Genomic DNA, 11332 nt, shown 5'->3' with positions numbered 1-11332 from the left:
GATGATAGTGGTGAGGTGCTGATGGTAGTGACAGTAGTGATGGGGGCGATGGTGTTGGTGGAGATGCTAGGCGGTGGTAGTGATGACAGTGGCAGCTGTGATATTATGCTGGAGATGGTGCTATTAGTGGTGATGGTGTTATTGGTAATGGTGATGTGTTGGTGGTGGGTGGTGGTGACCGTGGTGATAGTGATGGTGGTGACGGTGGTGACGCTGGTGTTGGGGTGTTGGTGGTAATGGTGGTAATGATGGTGATGGTGGTGGTGGTGGTCACTTCTTTTGTCCTTTCTTATGCCAGCAATATACAGACTTCATTATTCGGCAAATCTGGGTTGTCAGGGGATTCATCCAGATTCTGGCTGGAGTGGAGCAGACCATGGGGAGTGGAGAGGGGATGAATCTGGAGGCCAAAGCTGTGTCTTTCCCAGCCCTTCACTGCCAACCCCCTTCTCTAGAAAAGGGTGGGCAGTCTTGACCATGCCTCTGTCCCTGTCACCCCAGTCCTGAGGGGCAGGCTTTGGGCTTGCGGTACAAGAGAGAGCACTGGACAGGGAGCCAGGAGACCGTGCCCTAGTTCTGACACCCTGCGTGGCTGTGACAAGTCCCTTTGCCTCTCTGTCTCAGTTTCCTTATTTGCATAATGGGGGTTGGACAAGAGCTGAGGGTTTAAGCTGTTTCTCGCAGTGACACAGGACTGTTTCTGGGGCACGACTGAAGTGGACAACCCACGCTGGGCTCCCTCCGCAACCTCGCTGCCATTGCCGTTGGCCTGCCCGACTGGCCCTCTGACCTGTGTGTGCAGCCTAATCTTCTGGGGGACCACAGGAGAGAGTGAATGGTTTGGTATAGCTGGTCTTCTTACAGCTAAGTGTGTGTGTGTGTGTGTGAGTGAGTGTGTGTGTGAGTGTGTGTGTGTGTCCACCTTCAAAAACAGATCCCAAATCCAACCACGTTGCACCTGGCCACCTTAGCCTGACCCAGCTTCCTCTCACCCCTGGGGTGCTGGGCAGCTCCTCAGTGGTCTCCCGGCTTCTGCCCTCACCCCTCTGCAGTCTATGAAGCACACAGTGTCCAAAATGCCCTTTAAAGCTACTTCCCTGCTTCAAATGGCCCCCATTGCATCAGAGTACAGAGTCCTTACAGTGGCCCACAAGGTCCCACCTGGCTTTCCTGTTACATCCCTGACCTCTCCTCCTCCCACTCCTACTCTCCCTCTGCTCCAGCCACGCCAGCCTCCTTGGTATTTCTCAAACACATTAATCATGGTCCTGCCTCAGGGCCTTTGCACGGGCTATTTCCTCCGCCTAGAAGCCACATCCTTGTGGCCTGTTCCCCCACCTCCTTCAAGTCTCTGCTCAAACACTCCCTTCTCAACAACACCTTCCTGTGCCTCCTGTTTATAGTGACCCCCCGCCCCCCATTCCTATCAGTAGTAGTCATGATGCTGTGGACTAAAGGTTTCCTTCCGCAAAGCCAATCTGAAGGCCAGGCGTGAGCTCTCCGAAGGGCATTTCCAGAAGCTGACAGCAGATGGTGCTGTTGGCCCCATTCCTGGGCAAGGGGAGGTGGAGCAGCCACCGAGTCGCCAGGACTTGGCCATGCTTGGTGGGGCTGGGGTCCCCTCTGCTCAAAGCCCAAGGCCAGGCTCCTGAACAGACGCACACACGACACGGAGACACACAGAGGTGTACGCAGGCTGTGCCAGTCTATCCAAAGTGTGATGCCAAACGCCTGACCTGAGAGTGTTCACATCACACGTGGGCTTCCATGTCACCTGCAGGGCATGGGGCTGCCGGGCTGGGGTGTGTGAGAGAGAGCACCAAAAGTAGGGGCACGTTAGTGTGGATTCCTGTTGGCAAGTCCGGGCAGAGACACTGGTATCTTGTGCGTCTGCACGTGCACATGTGCCAGCAGTGTGCACACACGGGCGTGTGAGGGGCTTGTGTGTGTGAGCACACCAGCGCCAGGTCCCCTACTCGGCTGTGCGTGCGGGGCTTGGGTGTGTCTGTGGTTGTCCATGCGTGTCTCTGTGCATGTGCATGCGTGTGTGTGTTCACATGTGTGTTTGGGTGTGTGCACGTGCTCGTGTGGTTATCACAAACTCCAGGCAAGCTCCTGGCTGGGCGGGTGCTCAGGAAGCAGAAGGATTGATGAATGGTCTGAGGAACAGGGAGGGTGGGAAAGGGTAGGCTGGAAAGAGCAATTAGCCTCTTTGTTAGGAGAGTGGGGCCAAGGCAGGTGGACCCAGTGCCCAGAGCGTCTGCCCAGACTGGGGAAGAGCGTGACAGTCCCCGAGAGCTGGGAGGAGGCAGCGCTGTTACTCTCATTATGGATTAAATGAGCGTGTACCCTGTGCCTGGCGCTTTACATTCACATACACTTTCATCTCATGTCCCCTTAACGTCCCCGTTTTACAGACGAGGAAACTGAGGCTCGGGGAGGCAGAGGAGCTATGGTCAGTGAGCCAGGGTATGGTGGAGCTGGGTCTTGAGTCAAAGTCCAGCCCCAAGCCCTGTCACTAAGTCATCCCCGCCTCAAGCAAGCCTGGCAAGAGCATTGGCCTCTGCCCTCACCTGTGGGGTCAGCCTCTTGGAACCTCAGTTTCCCTGCCTGCCAGATGAGGGGGTCAGTGCAGGCATGATGAGCCCTGGCCTAGTGCAAGAAACCTTGTTGGGCACTGCCCAATGCCCACTCATTCAACAAGTGTTTATCGAGCACCTACTATGCGACACTGGGGTACAGCAAAGAGAAGACAGACAAGCTCATGAAACTCTGGTGCATGAGAAACATAAAGAGGGGAAAAAAGCACAAACAAGACATGTTCAGACTGAGGTGAGTGCTGTGAAGAGGGGACAAGGCCATGTGACAGACGGTGGCTGGGGCTGCTTTGCACAGGGTGGTCAGGGCAGGGTGTTTCCGAGGAGCGGCCACCGAGCTGAGGCCTGGGGTGCCAGCAGGGGCTGCAGCAGAGGATCTGGGGATGGGGGGAGGTGGCAGGAGCTGTAAGGAGCAGTGCTTTGCAGGGTTTTATTATCAGGGCAACAGGAAGTCACAGGAGGCTTTAAGCAGGAGAGGAACTGATCTGACTTGCGCTTTGAAGATGCCAGATGCCATGTGGAGAATGTTCTGTGGGGGCCAGTGCTTCTGCAGAATGCGACCAGCCTGCAGCAGGGAATCTATAAAAAAGCCACCGTGAGCCAGAGGGTTTCGGGTGCAGGAGGCCTGGGACGCGGTGGCTTGCACTCCAGATCCTTGCAAGCCCTCCTCCCGATCTCTTCCTTCACCTGGGCCCCGCCTTAAGCCAGGCTCTTTTACTGGGTTAATTTTCTTATCTTGGAGTGTTTCTTCACCACTGTGGATCTTGGAAGTGAGGTCTCTAGGTGTAGACCCTCTATCCTAGCTCAGGACTCAAATCCCAGCTCGTGCTTATTGGCAGGATGACTCTGGTGAAGTTGCTTCTCTGGGAGCCTCAGTTTCCCTATCTGTAAAATGGGGGTAATGGTGCTTCTTAGCACATCAGATGGAGGAGGCAAGAATGAAATGTGGAGCATGCAATGGGCTCCACGAGCATGGGCTATCTCATTGATCACTATTACCCATACAGCCTGGGGTGAGTCACTTAACTCTGCGAACTGTGGTTTCTCCACCTGTAGAATCCTTGGATACGGGCAAGCTTGTAACACATAGTAGGTGCTCAGGAAATGTGGGCTGGGGTGTTGCCCCAGCTGATCCAGCCTTTTTTGGCAGGAACCAGGTCAGCCCTGCAGAGGTGGCTTCTGGGAGCAAAGGCACAGCCAGGAGGGTGTCAGGGTTAGCATAAGGCCCTGCAGGTCCCTCCTCCACCTCCCTCGGCTCTGCCTCCATCTGCCCTCCCTCCAGCCCCCTCTTCACCCTCCACTGTGCCCCCAGGTGTGGGCTTTTGGAAGACTCCTTTCCTTCTCGATTTGCATGTTTGAAATGAATCTGCAGGCACATCTCACATCTTGCAACTTGGCCCAGCTTCCCCTCCCTCCCTCCCTGTCTGCATCTCTAGGAGCTGAGCTATCTGCATGCACAAGAGCTCAGAAAATCCACACAGCCCCTCCACACCAGCACCTTCTGAGATGCCCTGTTCTTATTCCTGCTTGCTCTGCCCTGTCAGGACAACCGTTCTGTTCAGGAGCATTGGGGGTTTCTTTTTATTTCCCCCAGTCTTTGCCTGCACCTGTGGTGGGGCTGCGCTCACTCAGTGGCTGCTGGGTGATGCTTTCAGATCACAGGCCTGACATTTCAGTGTTTGTGTCTCTGTGCCAGGCAGGCACCAGCCTGAGCAATCGATTCTCTCTGCATAATCGCTAAACACTGTCCATAACATTTCATCAGCCCCCATCAGCCCTTCAGGCTGCTTCCTGTGGGTCTCATGCTGGGTTGCCCTTGCCCTCTCTTCTGGGACTGGGCACTCTATTTCTAAATCCCAGAAAGAACTGCCCTATGCCCCCCATGGAGATCTTCCTCCTCTCTGCATGAGGCTGGTAGGGCTGCCTTGGTCTCTGGTCACCTCTACATTCCCCTATGGGACCTTGCACCAGCTGCATTACATTCCCTCCAGTTCCCCTAAGAGGAGATGCCTTTCCCACCTCAGGGCCTTTGCACATGCTGTGTCCTCCACCGGAACTCTTTCCCCTTTCTGCCACCTATTCTCCTCTTTGCCTTGCTCACTCCAACTTAGCTTTCAGGTCTCAGCTTAACTGTTACTTCCTCCAAGCCGTCCTCCTGGATCTCCTAGACTAGATTGTTCCATTCCACTCCTTTTTACAATCAGCCCATCTGTTTTTTACTCTTCCCTCCTGTCATGGTTAATGTGACATCTGTTCTCCCCATTCCATCTGAATAAGCCCTGTCTCTGTTTTGCTTACTTCTGTATCCCTTTGGCTCACACGGGACGCTTCATAAATGCTTATTGAATTGGATAAGTTATTGAATGAACGCTTACTGAGCACAGCCATTCTGACCTTTTGGCCATGAACATTTCACTCACCACACTGTGAGGAAGATGATGGGTCTGCTCCAGGTCATCTGCTGTACAATGAAGGTGGCAAGGCTGGGGGACAAAGGGGTGGTCCTGATGATGGGAGCGGACATGGGCTCCCAGATGCCAGGCCCAGGCTTACTCCTCTGTCTGTCTTCTCTCTCCAGGCTGGGGTGGGGCTTGGCTACTGTTGGCTGAGCTGAACGTAAACAGTGGTGATGGGCTGGCGGTGCTGGTGGCAGTGAGGATGGTGAGGCCAACAGTGACAGGTCTTGCAGAGGTGGCAGTAACGATAATGTGATAATACTGATGCCGGTTGTGAAGATAAGAGCAATGTTGATAATGTGAACTTACTTCTTTGGTTGTGAAGATAAGAGCAATGTTGCTGTGGCTTGAAGTGTTGGTATAAAGCCTGTCTAAGGAGATGGACTTTGACTTGGGAGATCATGGTGCTGGTAACACCAAGGTCACGGGTTCGGGTCCCTGGACTGGCTGGCCACCGGAAAAAAATAGAAAGAGGATGGACTTTGGAGTCAGACTAACCTGGGTTCCTCTCCTGCCTCTGTTACTTTAGGGATTCCAGAAACCCTTCAGTGTCTCAGTTTCCTCTGTAAAGTGGGTACAATAAGGGTACCTGCTCCATAGGGGCCTAGGGTTGTGGTGAGAATTAAGTGAGAGGCTGCGTGGAAAACTCAGCACAGTGCAGGCCCCCGTGAGGTTCTGAGTAAACGTGTGTGGAATGAGAATATGATGATGACAGCTTTGTGGGGATGACTTCAGGGCTGTTGCCATTGCTGAGGATGGTGATGGTGGCATTTGTGACAAAGCTGGTAAGAATGGTAACGTTCGTGCCTTTCCACCTGCAGGGGTAGTTGATGGTGGCGAAGTGAGGGCAGTGATGTTGATGATGGTGGTGACGACAGAGGCTTGTGACTTACTCATTCAGTCTCTCAGTTGAACACCCAGCATATGTTTTGTGCCATCAAATTTTGGGGAAAATACAATCCTTGATTTTTAGGAATCATAAGTAAAATAGAAAATTTACACACCCCCACACACATGATGACAAAGAACAAAACAAGGTGACGTGTGAGCAGATGCCAAGTGGATGTTTTACATCAGGGAAGATGCAGGGCTGGAGGACCATGGGAGGTGGCTCTGGGGCTGGGCATTCCAGAAGGCAGGAAAGGGGGTGAGCACAGGAATGGTGCCTCTTGTAGGCTCAGGGAAGGGTGAGAGGTGGCAGCAGGGGGTGTGGTGGGGGTGACTGGAGAGGAAGAGGAATCTTGGTCTTAAGTCTTGAGCCCTGGTTCCAGGCCCAGGCTTCACTCTTAACCCTGTGTGACCCTGTACTGGCTCTTTCCCTAGAAATACGCCTTGGCTTCCCCTCAACTCCAAGGCTCTTGATTTAGCTCCCATTTTATGGATAGACACAGCACATTGGGACCCTCACTTTAGAAAGCAGGTGGTAACCTTGCAGAAGGCATCCTTGGAGGAATCAAGCTGGCAGGTGTCACGGAAGGGTTGAGATCCATTTCTAAGAAATTGCACCCGGATGTCTGAGCATCCTTTCCTTCTTCCTATTTGCATGTTTAAAATGTATCCACAGATGCACCTTGGGCCACCAGCCTCTGCCCCACTGCCTGCATCTCTGGGAGCTCGGTTATCTGCATGCACAAGAGCCCAGGAGAGCACATCCACTGTCACCCTCCCATGCCACTGCCTCCTATTCTGTTGTTAGTGTCCAAGATGTAAGTCACAACCAGAGAGGGTAGCACCTTGCCCAATGCCACACAGCTAAAAGCCATGACTCAAGGAGCACAGATAAAAGCCATGGTGTGACCCCCACCTTACCCAGGGCTCTCCCCTCACTGGGTTGACCACAAGGGTGGGGAGCAGGTGAAGGCAGGGGAAATGGGGACAAAGGGAACTAAACCTTACTTAGTGAACACTTTAGTGTAATTAAGCCTGTGAACTCTGGGGCCAGAAAGGCCTGGGTTTGAATCCCAACTCTGCCACATAGTAGCTGTGTGACTTTAGGCAATCCACTCAGCCTCTCTGTGCCTCAGTTTCCTCATCTGTAAAATGGAGATGATAATAGGACCTTTCTACCTCAGAAGATTCTTGTGAGGATTAAGACAGTTTTTACACTGACTCTGGAATGGGGCTACCCGGTGGTAAGGGCGTATTATAACGTGCCCTGCACTTCGTATACACAGACTCGCCTCATTCGATCCTGCCCCCCTTGAAAGAGCAATTATCCCCACTTTGCAGGTAAAGATACTGCGAAGGGAGGCAAGAAGCTTGTCTGGCTAGAATTTGCGCCCGAGCCTGGCTGGCTCCATGCCTGCTGAGCTGCCTTGGCAGGGGGAAGCGAGAGAGGGGGTCTGGAGAACTGGAGGGGGGCTGGGGGCTGGGGAGGGGAGTGGGAAGCAGCCAGCCTGACATAAGGTCCTCAGGAATGTGATCTGTTTCCTCCTGGGCCCCTGGGAGCCTGGTAATCCTGGATGTGGGGAGACAGCTGTGCTGGGTATGGGGGGGCTCCGGGAACCTGGGCCCCCACTTCTTTACTTTTCCTGCAGGGGTGGAGGCTATGGGCCAGTTAACCCTGGCAGGGCTAGAGCTGGGAGGTAGAGAAGCAGGGAGAGAAAGGCAAGCGGAGGCAGCTCAGGATGGTGGGTGAACTGGTGAGGTCTGAAATTGGCCTGTGGGTGAGCCCACCCTGGGTAGGCTGTCCCCAGGTGTGGCCAGCTGGCCCTGCCTGGGAGGTGCTGGGAGACTGAACTTCTGAGCATGACAGAGGAGGAGGAGGGGAACAGGCTTTTAAGAGGGTCACAGCTGGAAGGGCCATCTAGCCCCATCCCCTTGGTTTACAAAAGGGGAAACTGAGGCCCAGAGAGGGGCAGCAACCAGCTCAAGGCTGCATAAGAGTTGGTGACTGAGTTAGGAATAAGCTTAAGGCCACCTGGCTTCAAAGCTGGAACCTTCTTTGCAGCCCAAGCCACACCCCCCCCCAACCCTGTCCCAGGGAAGGAGTCTAACTGGACGGTGGATGCACATCCCAAGGGTTCATCTTCCACCAAGGGTGCCTCCTGCACGGTGTCATGTGCCCACCCACCAACTGGGAACTTTCACTTTGAAACAGCAATCATGATGCCACTACTAATATTTTATAGCTTTTTGATTTTATGAATAGTTCATAGTGTTTATAGCTTGTATTTTATAGCATTTTATAGTTCACCAAGCCCTTCACGTCCATTATCTTGTACGATCCTCACCACACTTCATGTGAGTGGATGTTCTCACTCCCATTTCACAGATGTGGACACTGAGCCTCAGAGAATTGAAGTGGTTTGCTTAGTCGTGCAACGAGTAATGACAGTGGCAAACCTTTATAGACACTTACTGAATGCAGGCGCCGAGCTGCGAACTCTTCAGCAGACCCAGTGGCTCTGGCCATGCAAGAGCCACCTTTAATTCTTCCCTTTTCTGCACCCTCACATCCTGCCCAGGAGCAAGTGGCTCCATCTCCACTTGTGCCATGTTGGCATTGGCCACCATCTCTATCCTGAATGACACCTCTGGCCTCCTTGCTGGTCTCTGCCTCTCTCTTGCCCTCTTCAGTCCATTCTTCATGCAGCAGCCAGTGACAGCTTCCCACAGTGTGAGTCATATCATGTCACTCACCTCCTCACAGCCCTTCAGTGGCTCCCACCACTCTGAGAAGAATCTTCTGGTCTCCCGGCCATCCAGTAAGGACCCTGACACAGCCCTGCCTCCTGCCACTCTGATCTCATCTCCCATGGCACGCCTCATTCTCTTCACCCTCTCCTTCCTTCAACCCAGAGGTCCCCCTCCCCCTCCTCTTCCTTATACCCAGAGGTCCTCCTCCTCTTCCTTGAGCCCGCCACGCTTGTTCCCACCCCAGGGCCTTTGCACGTGCTCTTCCTGCTTCTGCTTGGAGTGCTTTGCCCCACATCTATGCATGGCCACCTCCCTGTCAATTCAGCCCAGCTTTTGCTGTCCACCCTGGCTGATGCTGACCTCCAGTTGCCTTGCGGGATTTGATTTTCTTCGTGGTGTTTACTGGCATCTGAAATCATCTTGCTTGGTTTTTTTTGCTTTTGAGTTTATGACTTGTCTCCTTGACCTAACACGTAAGCATTCTGAGAACAGGGACTTCATCTGTTTTGCTCACTGCTGTAATCCCAGTTCCTAGGACACACCAGCACATGGTAGGTGCTCAATAAATCAGTGATTAACTGACTGCATGACTAAGATGGTTGTGAGCTCAAATATAACACATTTCCTCTCCATCAGCTTACCTGGCTGTCTGACACTGACTCCCAGGCTGGGACTCCCACCCCTACCCCCTGCCACTGTCAGTGAGCAAAGGACACTTTGGGCCCAAACCCTGGGGCACTGCAACTCTTGATGTGGACTCCTTGCTATGTGCCAGGTGTACAAAAATGAGATCCTGACTTCAGATGCTTAAAACGTAGAGCATGAGATGAGAGAGGAGAGGCAGACAATGGATTCTAATGCAAGCTAGGCAGCATTTACTGAGCACCTACTATGTGGTAGGTACTTTGCAGACATTATTCCACGAATCTCCATTGAATCCACAGCTGTTGGGAGGAGGACAGCTCCAGACAGGGAAGGCGAGATACACAGAGGACAGTGGCTAGCCCCAGAGCACCCAGCTGGTAAGTGGCAGAGCTGAATTCAAATCCAGGTCTGTCTGATTCCAAAGTCTCTGCTAAGAGAGAGTGGGAGGTCATATGTGATTGGGAAGGGGGGGACGCAGTTGAGTTGAGTCTTGGGGGGGTAAGGTTTGCACCAGGAGAAATGGGTGGGAAGGGAATTTCTGGCAGGGGTCCAGGGGGAGCCAGGGCAGGGAGGCAGGAAAGCAGTGTGGCCATGGGATCAGGGAGTGGCTTAGTCTTCCTGGGGGACATAGGGCCACAAGCAGAGGAAGGGAGGGAGATGAGGGAGGAAGGTGGGCTGAGCTAGACCGTGGTGGGCCCAGACAAAAGCCAGATGCTTGTGTTTGTCTCGGCATCACGGTGGCAGTGTGGGTGATGTTGAAGCTGGATCCCAGGAAACTTCCCAGCAAGTCAGTCCAAAGGGAGAGATGCTGGGGGAGAAAGTCTCTCCAAGCTCCACAAGTTTGTGGGGAGTGGGAGGGATGGAGAGCCCAAGAAGAAAATTGTGTGAGCTGGAGAGAATTTGAGACTTCAGGTTGCGAGGACATGAAGCAGTCACCTTATTGCTTTGAACAAGAAGTGCTAGCAGCTCTGGGCTTTGGTTTGAGTTCCAATTCTTCCTTTTCTAGGATGAGATTATGATCTTTTTTTTTTTTTTTTTGTCTTTTGTCTTTTTCCGTGTCCGACAACGGATCGCAACCCTCAGTGTTGCCCCCGTACCGGACCGGGGACCGGCAACAGGATCGCAACCCTCGGTGTTGCTCCCGCGCCTCGCTCAGCCAGTGAGCGGGAACCGGTCTGTATGTGGGATCCGAACCCTCGGGTGGGAGCACCGCCGCGCTTCCCAAGCGGCGCACTATCCAGTGCGCCACCGGGCCGGCCCGAGATTATGATCTTTGTAAGCCAGATCAATCTCTGAGTCTGGTTTCTTCATTGGGAGGACAGGAACACCTGTTATTACGAGGACTAAAGGTCTTAATACATGGGACATACCCAGAGCAATGGCCAGCCCAGGGTTTAAATGCTTGGGTGGGGACTATGGGGGACTAGGCAGCCTGAACATTTATTTCAACAGAGGCTAGAAATAAATATGGATTTTAATGTGAAATCTCCCACAGCTATGGTGTGAGAGCCACCCCCCACCCCCAAATGAACTTCCTGTGAGCCCAGAGCCTGCCAGTTTGCAAACCCTTCTATAGAGCACCTGGCTGAAGAGATTTAGGAGGACTTTCTGAGGTTGCGGTAGGGGGAGATGGATCAGTCCAGGGTATTTGAGGCAGCATGCATCCTTAGCTAACAAATTAATGAGGAAGAAAAGCTCTGTTGACCAGGTCAAGGCCATAGCCAGGGCGAATCACTGGATTGAAAGACAAGGAGACAGTGCAGGAAGCAGCAAGGCCTGGAAGTGGAGATCTGGCCTTGGCTCTGGACAAGACTGCTGTGTGACCTTGGGTAAGCCCTGGCCTTCTCTGAGCCTCTGTGACATGAGTGGATGAGTTCTATCAACAGTCCTGGCTTTCCAGGCTCTGGGGGCAGGGGCTGGGTTTCTCGCCTCAAGCAGAAGGTGGGGAGAGAGCCCCGCCTTGCCCTTCTCAGATCCTGGGAACAGCGCGAGGTC

The sequence above is a fragment of the Galeopterus variegatus genome, unplaced genomic scaffold, assembly GCF_000696425.1.
Source record: "Galeopterus variegatus unplaced genomic scaffold, G_variegatus-3.0.2 Scaffold137, whole genome shotgun sequence".
In the NCBI taxonomy this organism is placed as follows: domain Eukaryota; kingdom Metazoa; phylum Chordata; class Mammalia; order Dermoptera; family Cynocephalidae; genus Galeopterus; species Galeopterus variegatus.
This window is presented reverse-complemented; position numbering follows the sequence as displayed.